The 19,874-nt window shown below is 46.9% G+C and overlaps 2 long non-coding RNA genes across 2 annotated transcripts in view; one reads left to right on the top strand and one right to left on the bottom strand.

The window, feature by feature from the left end:
- Positions 1–5,278: 5,278 nt before the first annotated feature.
- Positions 5,279–19,139, top strand: LOC119519249. Its single transcript, XR_005213995.1, has 3 exons — positions 5,279–5,348; positions 9,192–9,309; positions 18,843–19,139. It is a non-coding gene; the product is annotated as an uncharacterized LOC119519249 (long non-coding RNA).
- Positions 6,125–19,874, bottom strand: part of LOC119519248 — a 43,257-nt gene continuing 29,507 nt past the window's right edge. Inside the window, exon 4 of the long non-coding RNA XR_005213994.1 lies at positions 6,125–6,289. This is a non-coding gene — a long non-coding RNA (uncharacterized LOC119519248). The remainder of the gene's footprint in view (positions 6,290–19,874) is intronic.

The following is a 19,874-nucleotide window of genomic DNA, read 5'->3' as shown; positions in this document are numbered from 1 at the left end:
GCGCGTGCATATACCTAGGTTAGTTTGTCTCTTTCACACAATTTGTCTTTTGTCTGGACTCCCTGTCCGCCTGCCTGCCTGTCTGTATCAATTCTGTGTCTTTATTTTCTCTCCATTTTTATTCTCTCTCTCCCAGACTTATGTTTATGTTTTCTTCTCTGTCCCTCTGGGTTGCTGTCTCTGTTTCTCTTTCTGTCTCTTCCTCCTTGAGTCTCTCATCTCTATCTCTCTGAGTCTCTATGTGTCTGACAGAACCTCCATCTCCCAGTCTGTTTGCTGTGTGTTTGTCTCGTGCCTTCTCTCTGTGTGCCTATCTTTGACTCTCTCCTGTGAGTTTGTCTCTCTGGGTCTCCCACTCCCCGCCCCCCAGGTCTACCCGCAGCGCGCCCCACCCCCGAGGGCCTGTGGATCATCACTCAGCGGCCCTGCCTGATCCAGCGCGGGCCCCTTTGTTTGCCGCCCCGTTCCCCCCCGCCCCGAACCACCACCCCTCGGGGGTGGGGCGCGCTTTCCCTTCCTTCCCCCAGGGGGACACTCTGGGCCCGCCTCTCCAGCCCTTCTAGTGGGAAAAAACGCCCGCCCGCCCGCCCCCCGGGGAGCGCAGAGAGGCGCGTAGCTCCAAGCCGATCGTGGCACACGGTCGGCAGCGTGGCTGGGGTGTGGGCGGGTGGCAGTCGGACCGGCCAAGGATGGGGGTCAGACTCGAACTAACCCCTACCCGATACCTGGAGCCATCAAGGAGACCTCACGATCACCACTCCCTCCACACCACGCCCCCCCAGCAGCACAGAGAGCCGCTGGCAGCCCCCAGCACCCAGCAAGAGCAAGTTTGACATCACTCCCTCATTGAGGGTCAGACCCCATCCCTGATTCCTGTGTGGCCTTGGATAAGTCAGTGCCCCTTTCTGGGTCTGTACAATAATGTCCAAAGTGTCATTCAACTCTAACGCAGGGATGAGGTTTTATCCACCACTGTCCACCCAGTGCCCAGCCAGGTGCCTAGCCACAAAGGTAGTTGATTGACTGTAATTAGGTGTCCCCACCATGGTCCTCCCAGCTGGGTCCTAAGGGCATCCCTGTCTACTGGGCACTAGCTCCCTCCTTCTGTGGAGCAGAGGACCAAAGACTGCAATTTCTATAGTGAAAAGGTCAGCGTTCACACGGAGTCACAAGAAATGGAAATATCTGAAATAAATCATTCCCAAAGCATTCCTCTGGACATTTCTGGATATATTGTTCTCAGCATAAATGACACCAGTAATTGAAGGAATGATCCTCTTCCCTGGACTCTGGCTTTGGGTATCTGTGATCATGTCAAAGATGGTCTAGTCCAGTGCCGGATTTAGGATGGGGAGATGGGGCTTTTTCTCTCTGTGTCTCATCGCCTGGCTGCATGCTCCCCTATTCTTTCTCTATCCTCCTCTGACTATCTGTATCACTCTTTCTTAGGCAAGTATCTTCACTTGTCTGACTCGCAAACATTATACCATAAATTGCAACATAGCTGGTTGGCAGTAAGGGCTTGAAAGAGTCTAGCCTTTAAATAACAAGAATAAGGAGGAGGAGGAGGGTGGGCTCGGTGGGGGTGTGCCCTGGGCCCACACTGAATTGGAGTACCCTAGGCCATGTCTATGCAGGTCTGAATTGGTGCATACTTGCATAAACTGCTCTGGTTAAACATACATGCAGCCAATGGCATGCAGAACTTCTAGGCTTTCTGGCATGTTTTTGGAGACCCACAGGCCAAGCCTGATCACTCCCAGGCACACCCTTCCCCACTGCACCTCCCACCACCTTGGACTGGGCTCACTGGGCCCCAGAGGAGGCCCAATGATGGGTTCATAATCCACTTCTCATGAGGAAACATATACATCCCATCTCTGAACAGAGACCAAGAGACTCTTCTCATTCTATTTTTTTTCCCCTCTCGTTTTATTTTGCAGCTTTTATGAGAGAGGGTCAGCACCCGCTTCCCCCAGAATGTGCCAAATTTACATGGGGTTGGTCCTATGGCTAAAAGGAAGTAGGGTCAGGGACTAAGATGGATGGTCCTACCCTGCCAATTGTTGCCCCAGGCTAGCTGCCCAGAGCCAAGGCTGTGCACCCCAGGGGAGGCCACCTTTGAAGTCACCACCTTACATAACCCCCTTACCCCCGCCCCCAATCTTCCTGTTTGTCCCCAAAGAGACCTTGGGGAGGAAAATGCAGCCCAGGGCCAGTTGACCCGGGTTTCTTTCAAGTGACTCAGTAGAGAGCGGGGAAAGATAGACATAAATACTAGTGGTTAGGCGTGCTTCTGCCTGAGTTGGAATCCTGACTCTTCCTAGCCGTGTGACCTTTGGGCAAGTTACTCAACTTCTCTGTGCCTTGGTTTTCCAATCTGCCATATGGGGATTATAACAAAAGTACATAATTCATAAAGACATTTTGTGAGAAATAAATGAGCAGGCCTAGAACAGAACCTGGCACATAGGTGTTTAATATAGGGCACTTGAAAGTATTGAGAAATGTTACATTAAGCCATAAGCAATGATAATTTTTATCAAAGTCAATGCTCAAAATTGGATTTGAATCCCAACAGGGTGGCTGAGAAACTGACCTCATAGCCTAGCTTCAATTTCCTTCGTCTGTAAAATGGGGCTAATACTTCCTTGCCAGAGAATAGCTAAAATATTGGAGGAGGCAAGCCATGGAAATAACAGTGCTGCACAGTCAGCAGTGCTGAAGTTCAGGGTGAGCCCTAATCCTTGAGTATCTCCACTGCATTCTAATAAGGGTTCCCGACCGTTCCCACACCCACCCTCCCATCATAATCCATGAGAAAAAAGGATCATGAGGGCAACTGTCCGGATGTTCCACCTCCCCTCCCCCATTTCGTCCTCCCAAATGGTTTGAAGGCATTTACTGAAAGCTTCCACTCCACCGGAACTCTCCCGGTAACCGCCTCCGCCTCCCCTCGCGGGTGTAGACGGAGACTCGCGGGACCGTGAGGGAGGAAGAATGTTTGCGCAGCCTTCAAACGACTTGGCAGGCAACAAGAGGGAAAAAGCCGCTCCAGGGAGAGATCAAATTGAAATTACACGGAGAGAAGAACGTGCAGAGCAGCTCTGAAGCTCAGTTTTAAAAAGCGAGGTGACTGAGAAGAACAAACACGCCTCCAGAAGGAAAATGGAAAAGTTCGTTTAAAAAACGCGTTCTTCAAACCCCGGCGGGGGTGATGCGGGGGGAGGGAGCGGGCAGTGGCCGCGGGGCCAGGCCGCAGCCCCTGCGCTGTTCCGCTTCAGGGGCTGGAAGGGGAAAATTGGCCCGAGCTCCATTTCCCCTAACCCGGGAGGGCCAGCGACCCCTCTTGCCCCTTCCCACGTGTCGGCCTCTGGAAATGAGAGGGGGCGGGAGCAGTGGCCGGAGCTTGGACCCAAATAGGGCCTGGGGTCGTGGGGAGGGCGTTCCCAACTGGCTGTCGCGGCCAAGGACGTGGTAAAAGCTGCGTCCTGAAGGGGAGGCAGAGCTAGAGCATTCATTCACTGGGTCCTTCATTGGCTGTGGGGGGGCACAGTTTAAGTTTTACTCAAACTGAGCATTTGGAAATCTCAAGGTTTGAGGCAGAGGGATGGGCAGTATTTGACTTGACCCCTCCAGAGGGGGATCAAGACAACCCCCACTCCAGAAAGCCCTGCACCCGCCTCCACCCCCAAATCTCCTTCAACACCACCGCCTTTCACTTCACAGAAATGGGAAAACCCAGCGCACTCCTAGGTGAGTGCGGCCGGGCTCCAGCTTCCCTGGTTAAAGCATCCACCTTCACCCTCGGACAACTCAGCTTTACGAACACGCGTTTTATTCGCCGGATAATTCTCGACATTTTAGAAAAAAGCCTCGACATTTACTTCGCGCCCAGTTCGCACTGCCGGGTATCACCACCACAAGTGAATTATTCCCGGAAAAGGTCAAAGCGCGCGAGCTAGAGAATCCCGGCAGCCTCTCGCCGGGAAGTGCCCGCGTCCAACTTCTCTAGCTCTGGCTTCGGTCGACCCTACGAGAGAGCAACTTTTTATAAACCTCTAACTGGAGGAATGACGGAAATTGGCTTTGACTCGATCTCTGCAGTTTCCAAGGTGCTTGTTCAATTTCTAATCTCATCTGAGACTAAGTAACCCCGCAAAATCGGGGACACTGAAGCTTAGGTTAGGGTGCACCCAAAGGCACGCAGCTACCAGTACCCTAAGCTTACTCGTTTCAGATCGGGGCGCTTTCTGAGATGCCTTTCTGACCTCCGCGTAGACGGTCGAACCCAATGGTCCATCCCGCTGAAAAACTTGGCATCTGACCCAGGACACCCTTTTGGGAAGAGGGCTGGTTATTCAATCCCTTCACTTCTTCCTCACCGAACTAGTGATCCCGTCCCCATCATTTTCCCTCCCCCACCATACTTAGCTTCCTATAATTTCTTGAGCAAGGGGATTCGAACCTACGAACTTACAACTCCTCTCTCCAGAGCATGCACCTAAATGCATTATTACACTATTTCAGTGGTTGTAGAACCTTAGCATCACAATCTCCTGGAGGACTTGCTTAAAACTACCTTGCTGGTGGTGTGACTATGCAATTGTGAAAACCTTATGGCTCACACTTCCTTTATCCAATGTATGGGCAGATGAGTAGAAAAATGGGGGCAAAAACTAAATGAAAAAATGGAGTGGGATGGGGGATGGAATGCTTTGGGTATTTTTTTTTAACTCTTATTTTTATTCTTATTTTCATTCTTTTTGGAGTAAGAAAAATGTTCAAAAATTGATTGTGGTGATGAATGCACAACTGCGTGATGGTACTGTAACAGTTGATTGTGCACCGTGGATGATTGTATAGTATGTGAATATGTCTCAATAAAACTGAATTTTTAAAAAATAATAAGCAGATACATATGCTTTTGTCCACAAAAAAAAATTCCTGGGCCCCACCCCCAGAGTTCCCGATTCAAGAGGTCCGGATTGGGGCCAGGGAATTTGCATTTCTAACAGGATCCTGGGTGATGCTGATGCTGCTGGTCCCAGGACACAATTTGAGAATTTCTGCTCCATATATTGCGTTGATGTCCTCCATGTTCCTCTCTCCCATCTAATATTACACATACTACTAGACTAAAACCCCCTTGAAGACAGGCACTCCAGTCTTTTTCGTAAATCCCTAGGTCCTTCCACGAGACTGGGCACACAATAAGTGTGTAATAAATATTCGGCTTAATCATTAACGCTAAAGATGCCAACCGTTTGCAGCTGTTGTGTGTGTGCCGGGTGCTGTACTGCTCCCCTTTCGAGTAGCCATGCGTACGTAGGCAAAAACCTTGAAAGGTAAGTCATTATCTCCATTTTACCAATGTCCAAACGGAGGCTGGGGGACGCCAGGGGACGCCAGGAACTGCGACGGAGAGGGACGAGACTCAGGGAAAGTCAGCCCGGGCCCCAGGCTCATGGAAGCCTAGGTCGGCCGGGGGATCGGCAACTACTGTTTCCCTCTCCCGGAGCGGCGGGAGAAAGCTGGGCTTTCCCGGTAGGGAACGGCGGAAAAGGCGCGGGACTGCCGTCCGAGACAGGCGCGCTCCTCCGCGGTCCCCGCACCTTGGAAAGTGCGCTCCTCGCTCCCCGACCGCCAGCCTTGCGCTGCTTCCAGCTTCCGCCAGCCTGCTGCGTCTCCGCGTCTGCGGGAGGCAGAGCACCCGTAGTGCAACGCGTTCTGCACTGGTGTCACCCCCAACCTTTCCGAAGGCTCCAGAACCTCGCACCAGTGCTTAGAAGACCTCCGATCCCGGAGGATTCCACAATTTACGGTCAAGGAGGATAGCCCATTCAACCGGTGGAGGTGGGTGGGGGATCGTGACCTCTCTGGGCGCAGTCACAGCCTCGCGTGGGAGAACCGTAATCCCCGAGACGGACCTGGGCCTGAGGCTCCAGGCTGAGGGAAGGGGCTGCTCCTGGAATGCCGAGGGCCGCCCCATCTTACCCCTCTAGTTGTAGTGGGGCCAGAGCGTCCTATTTTCAAACTATATTTAGCCCCCAATTCCACACTCAGGGCGGTGTTCCCAGGCCACATCGTAAAAAGATTTACAAGACTATGTCAAACTGGCAGTAAAAACAATTAACTTTAATGGCACCTCTGGTGGGTGGCTGGGTGGGTCGTAGGGAGCTAGCTCCGAAGTTCACTCCTCTTCCCATGCTGAAAGCCTCAGGTAGGAGGGGACCTGCCATCAGGTGTGGTTTCTTCTATCTGTTCCTTCGGGGGAATCTTCCACCTGCTTTGGAGTTCAAAGGTTCAAGGTTAAAGTGAAAAGAGGGCTGGGCATGGGGGGCCAGAGCCCAAGAGTTCAAGCCCCCCTTGGCCAGTTCCCAATTGTGTGACCCTGAACAAGCTCCTTAACCACTATGAGACTCAGCTTTTTCATCTAAAAAAATGGGAATTAGTAAGAAGGTTTCTGGAGCTCTCAGGGTTATGAGGATCACAAAAAGCAGTAATTTGAAAATGCCTCCCACCTTGCCTGGGATATACATAAGTGCTTCTTAATAAATGTTACTTCCTAGAGTACTCAGGTTCCCAATTTATAAAATCAGGTGGAAAGACGAGGCTAGTCCAGAGCTCAGAGCCACCTTTCTGATTCCTGACTTGCCCCAGCACCTCGTACATGCCAATTTCCTGCTAAAATTGACCTGCGTGTCCTGCCAGTGACCCTAGAAGGGACCCCATGCTCCGGTAGCCTGAAGCTCCAGGCTATGAAATTGACCTGGAATGGAGAGCTGGCAAGGAACTGAGAGAGTCCAGGGGCTGGGGGGTGAGGTTTGCCTCCCATGTCCCCTGGTCCAGTCCGGAAAACCCTAATTCTTCAGGTCTCTTTGGCCCGGAGACAATTAACCATCCGTTTCAGAAAGACCCCTGAGAGTGTGCATGTGTCCCTCTCAGCCAGCCAGGACGAGGGAGGATGCCACTCAACCTCTCTGAGCCTAGCCTCCACATCTGTAAATGGTGCCTGTCTGGGGCCAGCCCCATGCTTAGCCATAGCAGGCTCCCTCTTCCTTTGCTCAGTAGGATGGGCCTTTTTCTCTTTCCTGTCCTTTGCTCATCTCATTCCCAAACAAGACAAGTGTAGCTTTCAAGCAAGGGTGCTGGAGCCAGACTGCCTTGGTTCAAATCCTGGCCCTGCCACTTACTTAACTTTGCTAAGCCTCAGTTTCCTCATCTATAAAATGGGGGTAATAATAGTACTCATCTCATAGAATTGTTGTGAGGATCAACTATTGAATACATGAAAAGTGCTTGTCTCAATAAGCATTACTTATTATTTCATAGCAGGGAAAATGAGCTCGGGCCCACAGTGGAGGGTACTAGTTGGAAAGGACAGAAGCTTATCAGAAGCTTTGGAGTCTTCCATACATAGATCTTTTCTAGCAAATAAGGTAGATATTGTCTACCCCAAAGTCATTCCTCCCATCCTCCCACCACTTGTCTTCCTTGCTAGCAAAGGCCCTAACATGTTTAGAGTATGTCTACTCTGCCCTCATATTACTTAGGAGTAAATCCTCATTAGTCTAAACCAATCAACATTCACCTTGTTGCTGAGTTCTTTAGAAATGGGCATTTTGTCAGTGACATGAGGACTGCTAGGCAGGGCAGGGGTTGGGGGCTGGGGTTAGGGGTTCTAGGGGAGGTTTCCTTGGTATTAAAGAGTCAAATAGGAAGAAACTGGACCTCATCTTCTGGTAAATGTTATTGTGTCTCGATGTGGTGCCTGGAACTGCAGCAGCCATTTTGTGATAATGTGGAGAAGTGAGCTATGAACAGAGCCGATGTGCTGAGATTGGCAGAGGGGTAAGACAGAAGAAACCTGGATCATGATGACTTTTTGAACCATTAAAATGACTAACTCTCTTACTTTTGTAGCTCTTGTTAGTTGTAGCCCCCTCCTAAAAATCCCTAGCAGATACAACACCTTTTCCATGGCCCAAAGTGATCTTGACTGGGGCATCCCTAGGGTGGCTTCTTCAATGGGCATTCTTTTTGAGGGTGGGGTGGGGTGCTTTCCCCCAGAAGTATCCTAGCTCTGTTTCCCCATCGGGTACCAGGTCATATTTTAGGTTTGGACTCTACTCTCACAAATGATGCTGCTTGACTCAGGCTGGGTCAAAAAGACCATTCAGCTTCCACCAGGTTCTCTTGGAACACTTGTTCTCTGGTGCTCACTCAATTGGAACCCAGTTGCCATGACATAAAGAACCTCAAGCCTCAAGGACAGGACATGTGGAGATGTTCCAATTGATTGTCTGAGCTGAACCCAGCCTTTGGGCCATTCCAGCTCCAGTGACAGACGTGAATGAAACCAGCCTTCTGACGTTTCCAGCCCTTACTCATTCATTCACACCTGCCCAGATGAAGCCCTAGACATCCTGGAGCAGAGACAAGTCATCCCTACTGTGCCCTGTCTGAATTCCTGACCCACAGAATTTGTGAGCATACTACAATGGCTATTGTTTTTAGGCCATTAAGCTTGGGGTGGTTTGTTATAGAGCAGTAGATAACCAGAAGAATCATTTTCACCAGTCTGAGCCTCAATTTTCCCATCTTCAACATGCGGATACAAAAATCCCCCAAAGGTGATCCTGAAAGTGAATGTGTTTATACAAACAGCAGATGACCAAGGACTTAGGGCCTCTTGGTTCAAGAGGTCAGAACACATTGTGCAGCTCAGACAAAGGCAGGGAACATAGACTGGACACCCTGATATCCTCAGCACCCAAACTGCCCGCTCCCTCCAGCCACTCGCAGACCAGTGCTTCATCTAGACCACATGTCCAAAAGAAATGCCCGCCCCAACTTCCTTTTCCATTCCAATAAAAGAATTAATTTCCAGAAAGCAAGACTGCCAACAGCAGAAATAAATCACAACTGGGCAGGAGATGAACATTATCCAAAGTGAAACAATTTAGCAAAAATCTCTCCTCCACCCTCAGCCCCCTCCAAACCAATAACAATTCAATTATTCGGCCACCATTATAAATGATGAGGCGGCCACATGGCGTCCCTGGGGTGGAAAAGGAGATGAAAACAAGCCAGCAAAAGATCCTGAGCAGCACAAACAAGAGGCAAAAGGGAGTGCCTGTCCCTGGGCAAGGACCCTCAAGTTCACTAACAAAACACTTTGTTTACAGGATGCTCTTTCATCCACTACTGTGTTTGACCCTCAGAGAAAGACTAAGATGTCAACTGATATAATTACTCCACTCCCAATAAACAGATATGGAACGTGACCCTCAGAACAACATGCAGGTATGATGGAAAGAGCACCCGATTTGAAGTCAGAACTAGATCTGTTTATTCCACAACTATTTTGAGTACCTACTATGTACCAGGCAAAGGGCCAGGTTCTGGGGACATGGACAAAAATACTCATGGAGCTTACATTCTAGTGTTTAGCAAAATATAATGAAAACTAAACATAATAAGTAGGGAAATTAAATGGCTTGTGAATAGGCAAGAAGTGCTAGAAAACACACATACAACCACACACATACATGCACTCACAAGAGCATAACAGAATGGAGAGGGAGAGGGTTGCAATTCTGGATGGGGCGACAGCGAAGGCCTCGATGAGAAGGTGACATATGACTTGAATATGTGAGGGAATAAGCCACGCAGCCTGGGGAAAGAGCACTGCTGACAAAGGAAGCAATTAATACAAAGGGGCAGAGGTAAGGGCAAGCCTGCAGGTTCCAGGTTTAGCAAGGAGGTCAGTGCGGCTGAAGTCAGTGAGCAAGGGGAGGAGGAGGAAGAGGAGAAAGAGGAGGAAGCAAAGAGGCCAGAGGGGTGATGAGGGGCCTGACCAGGACAATTTAAGGACTTTGGCATTTATACTGAATGAGAGGGGGGCCACGGAGGGTCTAGAAGAGAGGAGGGTCTTAGCCATCCGACCTGGGTACTGGGCAGGATCCTTCTGGCTGTTGTTGAGAAGAGTCTAGAGCAGGGAGACCAGCTAAGAGGCTCCTGCAGCAATGCAGGTGATGAGGACAGTGCTTCAACTTGAGTGGTAAAGGCAGATATGGGAAGAAGTGGTTGGATTGTGAATATATTTTGAAGATAAACCCAACCAGACCTCTGTCTTGTTCACTGCTGTGTCCCAGCACCTAGAACAGTGCCTGCACATGACAGATGGTCAATAAATAATTGTGGCCTGAATAAACTGGGCAGCTGGGAAAGGTCTCTACAAGACAAGCTCTAAGCTGAGATTTAAAGGATGAGGAAGACAAATAAAGAGCAGGGGGTGGAGGTTCCAGGCAGAGGGAAAAGTATGTGTGTGTGGGATTCAGCCTCTTAGATGGCCTCCAACAATTCACACCCATAAGTAGTCCCCCCACACTGGAGAGGCCAGCCTGCAAAACTAACAGGATACTGCAGAAATGATGGAGTGTGGCTTCCAGGTCTCCATCATCACAAGACATGACAGCTTCTACCTTGCTCTCTCTTGAAACATTGGGGAGGCTCCAAGTCATGAGGAAACTCAACCAGCCCACATGCAGAGAACTAAAGCCTCCAGGCAAAAGCCGGCACCGACCTGCCAGACAGTTCAGATGCTGTAGCCCCAAACGAGCTTTCAGATGACTGCAGCCTACATCTTGCCTGTGTCTCATGAGACCTAAACTGGATTCTGTCCAGCTAAGCCACCCCCAGATTCCTGACTCACAGACACTGTGAGATAATACAGGCTTGTTGTTGTTGGAAAGCCTTGAGGTCACATGGAGGAGTTTGGATTTTACTTTAAGTGCACTGGGAAGTTATTGAAGGGTTTTTCATAGGGGAATAACATGACCTAAATTTACAGTCCCAAAACTTCTGTGACCACTGGTTGGAGAATGGATAGGAGAGGAGAGAGGGAGATTGGGAGACCACAGGCGGTTACTACAGGAATCTCCAGGTGGCTGTGAATTTGGAGCAAAGTGGACATATTGGGAGCAGAGTTCAAAGGGAAGTTGGACAGAACTCAGTAAAAGATTGGATTAGAGTGTAGAAAGCAAGAGAAAAGAAGAAGTTAATATCTGGGGCTTGAGCTCTAGAGAAACAGTGAAGTCGTTTACTGAGAATTGTCCTAACTTGAGGAGAAGGTCTCCAAAGGGGAGAGATGAGATATCTGAAATGTCGCTCCAGTGGTGGGGCTGGGTGGGCTGTTGAATTTCTCAGTGCAGAGCTCAGAAAAGAAGAGGGATGAAGACACCCATTTAGCTAATAGCTGTCACTTAAAGCCACAGGACTTCATGAGAGCATCCAGCATGGACATAGTGAAGAGAAGAGGGACCAGAATGGGGCAATGCCAGTATTGAGAGATGAAGGAGGGTGAAGAGCCTGCAACAGAGACGAGAGTGGATGGCCAGAGAGGTGGTAGGGGAAGCAGAGGAGGGGAGGCTCATGGCCACCCAGGGTAGTGGGAATGGGGACAGAATGAAGGGGACTAAGGTGAAAATCGAAAACAGCCCATTGGGTTTGGGCCCCAAGCACATCATCAGTGACTCTGGTGGGTCACTTCAGGAGCATATGGGAGCAGATGTCAGATTCAAGAGCATGCAGTGAATGAGACTGAGGGAGTAGAGCCAGCATGTGCAGACAACTCTATAAAGAAACATCTGTCTGAAGGGGAATAGAAAGATAGGGCACTAGTTAGAAAGGGGTATTTTGTTTTGTTTTGTTTTAGACTAAAGATATTTAAATGTGTTATGCTAAATGAAAGAACCCTGACTCAAATGGCTACCTACTGTATGACTCCACCAATTATATGACATTCTGTAAAAGGACAGAAAACTGATCAGGGGTTGCCTGGGGCTAGGGGTGGGAGGGTAGGGGCTGACTCTAAAGGAGCATAAGGGAAGTTTTTGGTCTGATGGAAATGCTTTAGATCTTGAAAATGGTGGGGGTAACAAGACTTTGCATTTATCAAAACTTTAAAGCATATTATAAAGACAGAGTGGTCAAAACAGCATGGTACAGGCATAAAGATAGACATATTGATCAATGGAATCAAATTGAGAGTTGGGAAATAGACCCTCAGGTCTATGGTCATTTGATTTATGACAAGGCTCTCAAGTCCACTCAACTGGGAAAGAACAGACTCTTCAATAAATGGTATTGGGAGAACCGTATATCCGTAACGAAAAGAATGAAAGAGAACCCCCATCTCATACCCTACACAAAAATTAACTCAAAATGGATCAAAGGCCTAAATATAAGAACCAGCACCATAAAACTCCTAGAAGAAAATGTAGGGAAACATCTTCAAAATATAGTGATAGGCAGTAGTTTCTTAGACTTTACACCTAAAGCACAAGCACAAGCAACAAATGAAAAAATAGATAAATGAGAACTCCTAGAAACTGAATACTTCAGGGCTGCAAAAGACTTTATCAAAAGGAGAAAATATTTGGAAACCACATATCTGATAAGGATTTGATAGTCAGAATATATAAAGAAATCCTACAACTCAACAACAAAAAGACAAACAACCCAATTAAAAATGGGCAATAGACATGAATAGGTATTTTTCCAAAGAGGAAATACAGATGGCTAGAAAGCATGTGAAAAAAATGCTCAGCTTCACTAGCTATTAGGGAAATACAAATCAAAACCACAATGAGATATCTCACACCTATTAGAATGGCCTCTATTAAACAAACAGGAAACTACAAGTGTTGGAGAGGATGTGGAAAAACTGAAACACTTATTCACTGCTGGAGGGAATGTAAAATGGTACAGCCACTGTGGACGATGGTTTGGCAGTTCCTCAGGAAGCTAAGGATAGAGTTGCCTTACTTGGGATATACCCAGAAGATGTGAAAGCGGAGATGCAGACAGTTAAGTACCAATGTCCACAGCAGCAATACTCACAATTGCCAAATTTGGAAACAACCCAAGTGTCCATCAACAGATGAATGGTAAACAAAATGTGGTATATAAATATGATGAATATTATTCAGCAGTAAGAAGCAATGAAGTCCTGAAGCCTACGACAACATGGATGAACCTTGAGGACATTATGTTAAGTGAAATAAGTCAGACACAAAAGGACAAATATTGTATGAGCTCACTGATATGAACTAATTATAATATGTAAACTCACAGACATAAAATATAGAATATAGGTTACCAGGATATACAATAAGGCTAAAGAATGGAAATGGTTGTTTAATATGTGCAGAATGTTTAACTAGGTTGAACTTAAATGTTTGGAAACGGATCGAGGTGACAGCAGCACATTATTATGAGAATGATTGACAGTACTGAATGGTGTGTGAATGTAGTGGAAAGGGGAAGTTTAGAGTCATGTATGTCACCAGAATAATAGTTGAAGGTTAAAACATGGGAATGTATAACACAGTGGATCTTGTGGTGAATGATGTCTGTGATTAAATATATTAAAAAGTTCTTTCATAAACTAGAACAAATGTGCAACACTATTACAAGGAGTTAATAATAGAGAGGTATATGGGGAAAACAGTACCTATTGCAAACTATGGACTATGGTTAATGCTAATATTTTAATATTTTTTCATCAACAGTAACAAATGTACCATACCAATACTATGGGTCAATAATAGGGGAGAATGGAGGGAGGATAAGGGGTATGGGAAGATTTGGGTTTTCTTTTTTACTTTTATTCCTTTTCTGGAAAAATGAAAATGTCTAAAATTTTTCGTGGGGATGTATGCCCAGCTATGTGATGATACTGTGAGCCAGCAATTGTATACTTTGGGATGGTTTGTAAGGTGTGTGACTATATTTCAAAAAAATTGCATTTTAAAAAAAATCCATAGAACTGTACACCAAAAAGAGTGAATTTTATTGTACATAAATTATCTCTTGTTCTAGTTTGCTAATGCTGCTGGGATACAAAACACCAGAAATGGATTTGCTTTTATAAAGGGGGTTTATTTGGTTACATAGTTACAGTCTTAAGACCATAAATTGTCCAAGTAACACATCAACAATCGGGTACCTTCACTGGAGGATGACCAATGGCATCCGGAAAACCTCTGTTAGCTGGGAAGGCACATGGCTGGCGACTGCTCCAAGTTCTGATTTCAAAATGGCTTTCTCCCAGAACATTCCTCTTCAAAATGTCACTCTCAGTTGCTCTTGGGGTGTTTGTTCTCTCTTAGCTTCTCCAGAGCAAGAGTCTGCTTTCAACGGCCATCTTCAAACTGTCTCTCATCTGCAGCTACTCTCTCAGCTCCTGGGTGTTCTTCAGAATGTCCCTCTTGGTTGTAGCAAGCTCGTTCCTTCTGTCTGAGCTTATATAGTGCTCCAGTAAACCAATCAAGGCCCATGCTGAATGGGCAGGGCCACATCTCCATGGAAATTATCCAATGAAAGATCTTGCCCACAGTTGAGTGATCACATCTCCATGAAAACATCCAATCAAAAGTCTCCAACACAATCAACACCAATATGTTTCCTGCCCACACAAGACTGCATCAAAGATAATGGCGTTTTGGGGGACTTAATACATTCAAACCAGCACATTCCACCCCCTGGACCCCAAAATGACATGATCTTTCCATATACAAAATATAGTCATTCCATCACAATATCACAAAAACTTAAATCATTTCAGTAACAATAGTTAAGTACAAGATCCCATTACATCAGTTACAGGCAAGGTTTGTCCTAAGGCATAATTCCCCTCTAGCTGTGGACCTGTGAAACTTAGAACAAGTTATGTACTTCCAATATACAAAGGAGGGACAGTCATAGGGTAAGCATTCCCATTGCCATAAGGAGAAACTGAAAGGAAAACAGGGTTAACAGGACCCAAACAGTTCCTAAAACCTGCAGAGCAAACTCCATTAGATTTCTAAGTCTGAGAGTAATTAACAGAATGACATTTTATCCTTGGGACTTGAGAGAGAGGGAGTCTAACCCTTCCTAAGGGTCTTTGCAGCAGCCCTTTTCTCTCTAAACGCTTGGGTGGGTGTTCCAACATATCCACACATTGGGGAGACCACCTTCTCGGCCCCACCCTCCTCAAACATTGGGACAGCACCTGGATTCCCTTCCATCTCCGGGGCACACGCTTAACCCCTTCAGAACAGTGGGGTGGCAGCCAGACTCTCCCCAATTCCTTGGGAATGTGCTCCACCCTCTTTGGGGCTTGAGGTGGCAGAACTTTTCCTGAGCATCAAGGTGAAGGTCTGCCCACGACCTCCAGGACAAACTCACCCTTTCCATGCATGTGGGCCACTCTGCTCTCCCAGCCCGAGACCACTTGACTTCAGACCTCAACCTCCACGGCTCTGTCTTTGAAGAAATTTTTCCTTCAATTTGTTCCTTGTCTGTCTCATCCAGTCCAGACCGGCAGCAGCTCTGTCTGTGAAGATCTTGCAAAAATTCCGTGGGCTTCGCATGAAGCACACAGGGGTCAAAGCTGTCAGACAATAGGACTTTCCACAAATCCTTTCTGCTTAACTCCATCTCCAATCTTTGCTTGTACTGAAATGGCAGTCGGGTTCCATGTTTGGTTAAATCCTTACGTTGGGCTGTAGCTTCTGGGGTTCCACCCCCTGGAAGCCTGGAATTTTCCAAACTATCAGCTTCTGGTTTCTTTGAACCAGAGAGTTCAGTTCTAAGTTTATCTCTCTCTGCTCGCATTTTACTATAAGCTGCAAGGAGAAGCCAGGGTACATCCTCCACACATAGTAGTCTGGAGATCTTCTCAGCTAAGTATTTCAAGTTGTTGCTTTCAAATTCTGCCTTCCATCTGACACCAGGACACAATTTTGTGAAATTCTCTGCTACTTTAAAACAAGGATCGCCTTTCTTTCAGTTCACAACACATTCATCATTTCTGCTCAAGGCCTCATCAAAAGTATCTTTAGAGTCCATATTTCCAGCCTCTTCAAAGCAGTTTAGGCCTTTTCTGTCAAGCTCCTCACAATTCTTCCAGAATCTTCCACTTATCCATTTAAAAAGCCATTCCAACATGTTTGGTACTTGCAATCTCAGCAGCACCCCCACTTCTCTGGTACCAAAATGTGTTCTAGTTTGCTAATGCTGCTGGGATGCAAAACACCAGACATGGATTGGCTTTTATAAAGGGGGTTTATTTGGTTACACAGTTACAGTCTTAAGACCATAAATTGTCCAAAGTCATCAACAATTGGGTACCTTCACTGGAGGATGACCAATGGCGTCCAGAAAACCTCTGTTAGCTGGGAAGGCACGTGGCTGGCGACTGCTCCAAGTTCTGGTTTCAAAACGGCTTTCTCCCAGGACGTTCCTCTCTAGGCTGCAGTTCCTCTTCAAAATGTCACTCTCAGTTGTTCTTGGGGTGTTTGTCCTCTCTTAGCTTCTCTGGAGCAAGAGTCTGCTTTCAATGGCCATCTTCAAACTGTCTCTCATCTGTAGCTCCTCTCTCAGCTCCTGGGCATTCTTCAGAGTGTCCCTCTTGGTTGTAGCAAGCTTGTTCCTTCTGTCTGAGCTAATATAGTGCTCCAGTAAACCAATCAAGGCCCATGCTGAATGGGCGAGGCCACACCTCCATGGAAATTATCCAGTGAAAGATCTTGCCCACAGCTGAGTGATCACATATCCAGGGAAACATCCAATCGAAAGTCTCCAACCCAGTCAACGCCAATATGTTTCCTGCCCATACAAGACTGCATCAAAGATAATGGCATTTTGGGGGACATAATACATCCAAACCAGCACATCTGTCAATAAAGAAAAGTTCTGGAGACATTAGAACATGTTTGTATGCCACAAGAAATGATGCAGTAGCGCAAGAGGGAGAAATTAGTGATGTATAAGGGAAAGGGATTAAGTACATTAAGTACAAGGGAGGCTAAAAGATATGCTTGGAAGCCCAGTTCTACCCCTTACCAGCTGAGAGATCTCGAACAAGAGAGATCTTGAGCAAGATCTCTTACCAGCTGAGAGATCTTGGGCAAGTTCCCTACTCCTGCACAAACAAGTTCGATCAGGTACCCTCAAACCATAGAATTTGGCTTCTGGTCCCAGGAATTAACAGACTACAGAGCAATCCACAAGGCTAACCATAACCCCTGCACTGGATGCCTTCTTATTGTGCAGCTCTGTGCCAACCCCCTTCCATGTGCTGTGTCATTCATCCTCCCCCTCATGCTAGGAGGCCAGTAATTACTATCATCACATCAACCTCAAAGCCAGGGCTCTCCAGTTCCCATGATGTCTTGTCACTAAGCAGGTCTCAGCTGTCACTTCCTGTTCCCAATAAAAGAGGCCACAGATATGCAGGTTGCCCCAGTGACTGTGAGATGTAGAGGAAATCTTATCCTAACACATGGGATTCTGATCCTCAGGAGGACACTGGGAGAAGAGAACCTTGCCACTGCCCCCAATAACCTGTCTGAGCTGGGGCTCATCATATCCTCACTCTAGTGGCCCCAAAGGGACTCATCAGCCCTGTAAAAGGACAGATAGCATAGCTGTTAAGAGCACAGCACCTAGAACCAGTTAGCCTGAATTCAAAGTCCAGCCTTGACCCTTACTAGCATGTGTGACTTTAGGGAAGGTATATAATCTCCCAATGCCTCATTTTCCCCATCTGTAACACAGGGATTATGATGTACCCCCTTTAAGAGGATGTCCCAGTGATGAAGTTGTTTGTGTATGTGGGTATATGTATTTGTATATGTGCTTAGGACCTTGTAGCCACTGTTGTACAGGTAAGTTTGCCTGTTCTTCCCATAACAAGATCCTTCATGGAAAGCAGATGTACTTCCCTAATAAAAGGATTATCTGGAGTAGAGGAAGGGATGGAAGAAAGTAAGTTAACTCATATTTGGCAAGAAACACAGATTGGAGGTGCATGCTTTAGACCACCTGTGGATGTGAATGTGAAGGACAAGGAGAAAGATATGCAGCCCAGAAAAACAGCCATAGCAAGAGAAACACCATCCTAAACTTGGGAGAGGTTCTAGCTGGCTTTCCTTTATTCCCACATGCCAATTTTCTTGCAAACATGTCTCTGATGTTCACATAGAAGAACACATGTGACAGTGATACTGCAACAACCAGATTGCACAACAGACATTTGTCCTCTCCAGAGAACCGCAGATCAGACTTCACAAGTAATCGCCACTTTTGGAAAAATGATTGACTATCATCCATTTCATAATTCCACACATTTTTTAAGTGAATAATTCTAAAATTATGGCCACAGGTCCAAGGAGTAATTGAATTGACCACTTCATCTCCCCTGTACTCCCAGCCAGGATTCACTCAAGCTCCCACTCCAAACTTCCCCAGTTGTTTGATTCCTCTTGCCTCCCAGTTCCTCTGCCACCCAGCCAGACTCACCTTTAGCCACGTGGAATTTAGAGAACATGGCTTCGTGTAAACAACTGTCTTGTCACAGGCATGTTCAGACGCCTAAGAGCAGGCTTCCAAACTCCCTTGCCTTTTATCCCTTTATCTAACTCATCGTAGGCGGTCAGTAAAAGGTTTGCTATTGCAAAAAGAAAAAGGGCCTCTGCCCATTGAGATTTGTGTTTCCATCTTGGCTGTTCCTACCACATTCATCTTGGCCCTACGAGGAGGATGGCCTTGGGCAGTTAAATGTCTGAGCCTCAATTTCCTGATCAGCTCTGAGGGACTGAAAATACCAACCTTTCAAAGCTGTTGTGAAGGTTAGAAACCGAATTTACCAGGGGCCTACCTCAGGACCTGGCACCTAAAAAGTATTCAATGAATTATGAATTCCATTATTTTTTCTTTTGTGATTCTCCAAGTCAGTGGAAGAATCCCCAGGTCAGCATCTTTCTTTTCCTTTTTGTGATACACAGGGCCTGTCCTCTTGGCAGAAACATACACAAGGTCCTCCATGACAGAAGAAGAAAGAGAAGGAAGGAGAAGAGGAGATGTAGGAGAAGAAAGAGAACTATCAATTAGTGTGTGATTAATAGGTGTCTGGCCGTTCTAAATGCTACAAATGGATATTCTCATTTAATTCTCGTTATAACCCTCCATTTTACAGATGAGGAAACTGAGACCCAGAGAGGTTACGCCTGATCCTCAGGTGGACACTGGGAGAAGAGAACTTTGCCACTGCCCCAATAAGCTGTACCCCAAGGTCACACAGCTGGCAAATAATAATCAAGCTAATAAATGCTACCTTTAAAACAAGACTCAATACCTTTAAAACAAGACTCAATAGAATAAGGGGCTAGAGAGGGGCTGGGAGACACACACTCCAAATTCTTCTCCAAGTGCCACAGTGACCCACTTGAGCCTATCGGGCGCTGACAGGTGGAGAGAGTGTTTTGCACAAGGCTTGGTGAACACACCCGTGGTTCCAGGAAATTCTTAGTGTACCTATTGAAATGCACCCAAGAGTCCCCTTTCTTTGCAGAAAATGGACTCAGGGTCACTAGATGTGTTCCCAATTGGAGACTCAAAAGAAGATGACGGCCAGCTCACAGATCAAGTCTCTGCTGCTCACTCTCCACCCCTTTGCCACCACCAATGCCCACAAATCCATTCTCTACCCTTCTCTGCCCTGCTCTGTGCCCAGCGGGGTTGACCCCTGTAGACTGCATCACCAGCCCCTGGCCCTCTGGCTTCTAATTGGGTTCAGCCATTGGGAAGCACTAGCAGGAGACAGGAGGGAGGGTAGAACGAGAGGCCAAGTCTGGGTATCTATTACTTGCCCCGTCCCTGTAATTGGCTCTGCTACGTCCTGGCCATAAGATCTTCGGTATGCCTCTTAATTTTCCCAAGCTTCAATTTGCTCATCTGTACAAGAGGAGTAATGTCCACTCCATGGAATTGTCGAGTGGATGACATAGTACTTGGAAAGTGGATTTTCAGTAAATGGT

Source organism: Choloepus didactylus, chromosome 23 (genome assembly GCF_015220235.1).
Source record: "Choloepus didactylus isolate mChoDid1 chromosome 23, mChoDid1.pri, whole genome shotgun sequence".
NCBI classification, from domain to species: domain Eukaryota; kingdom Metazoa; phylum Chordata; class Mammalia; order Pilosa; family Megalonychidae; genus Choloepus; species Choloepus didactylus.
This window is presented reverse-complemented; position numbering and strand designations above follow the sequence as displayed.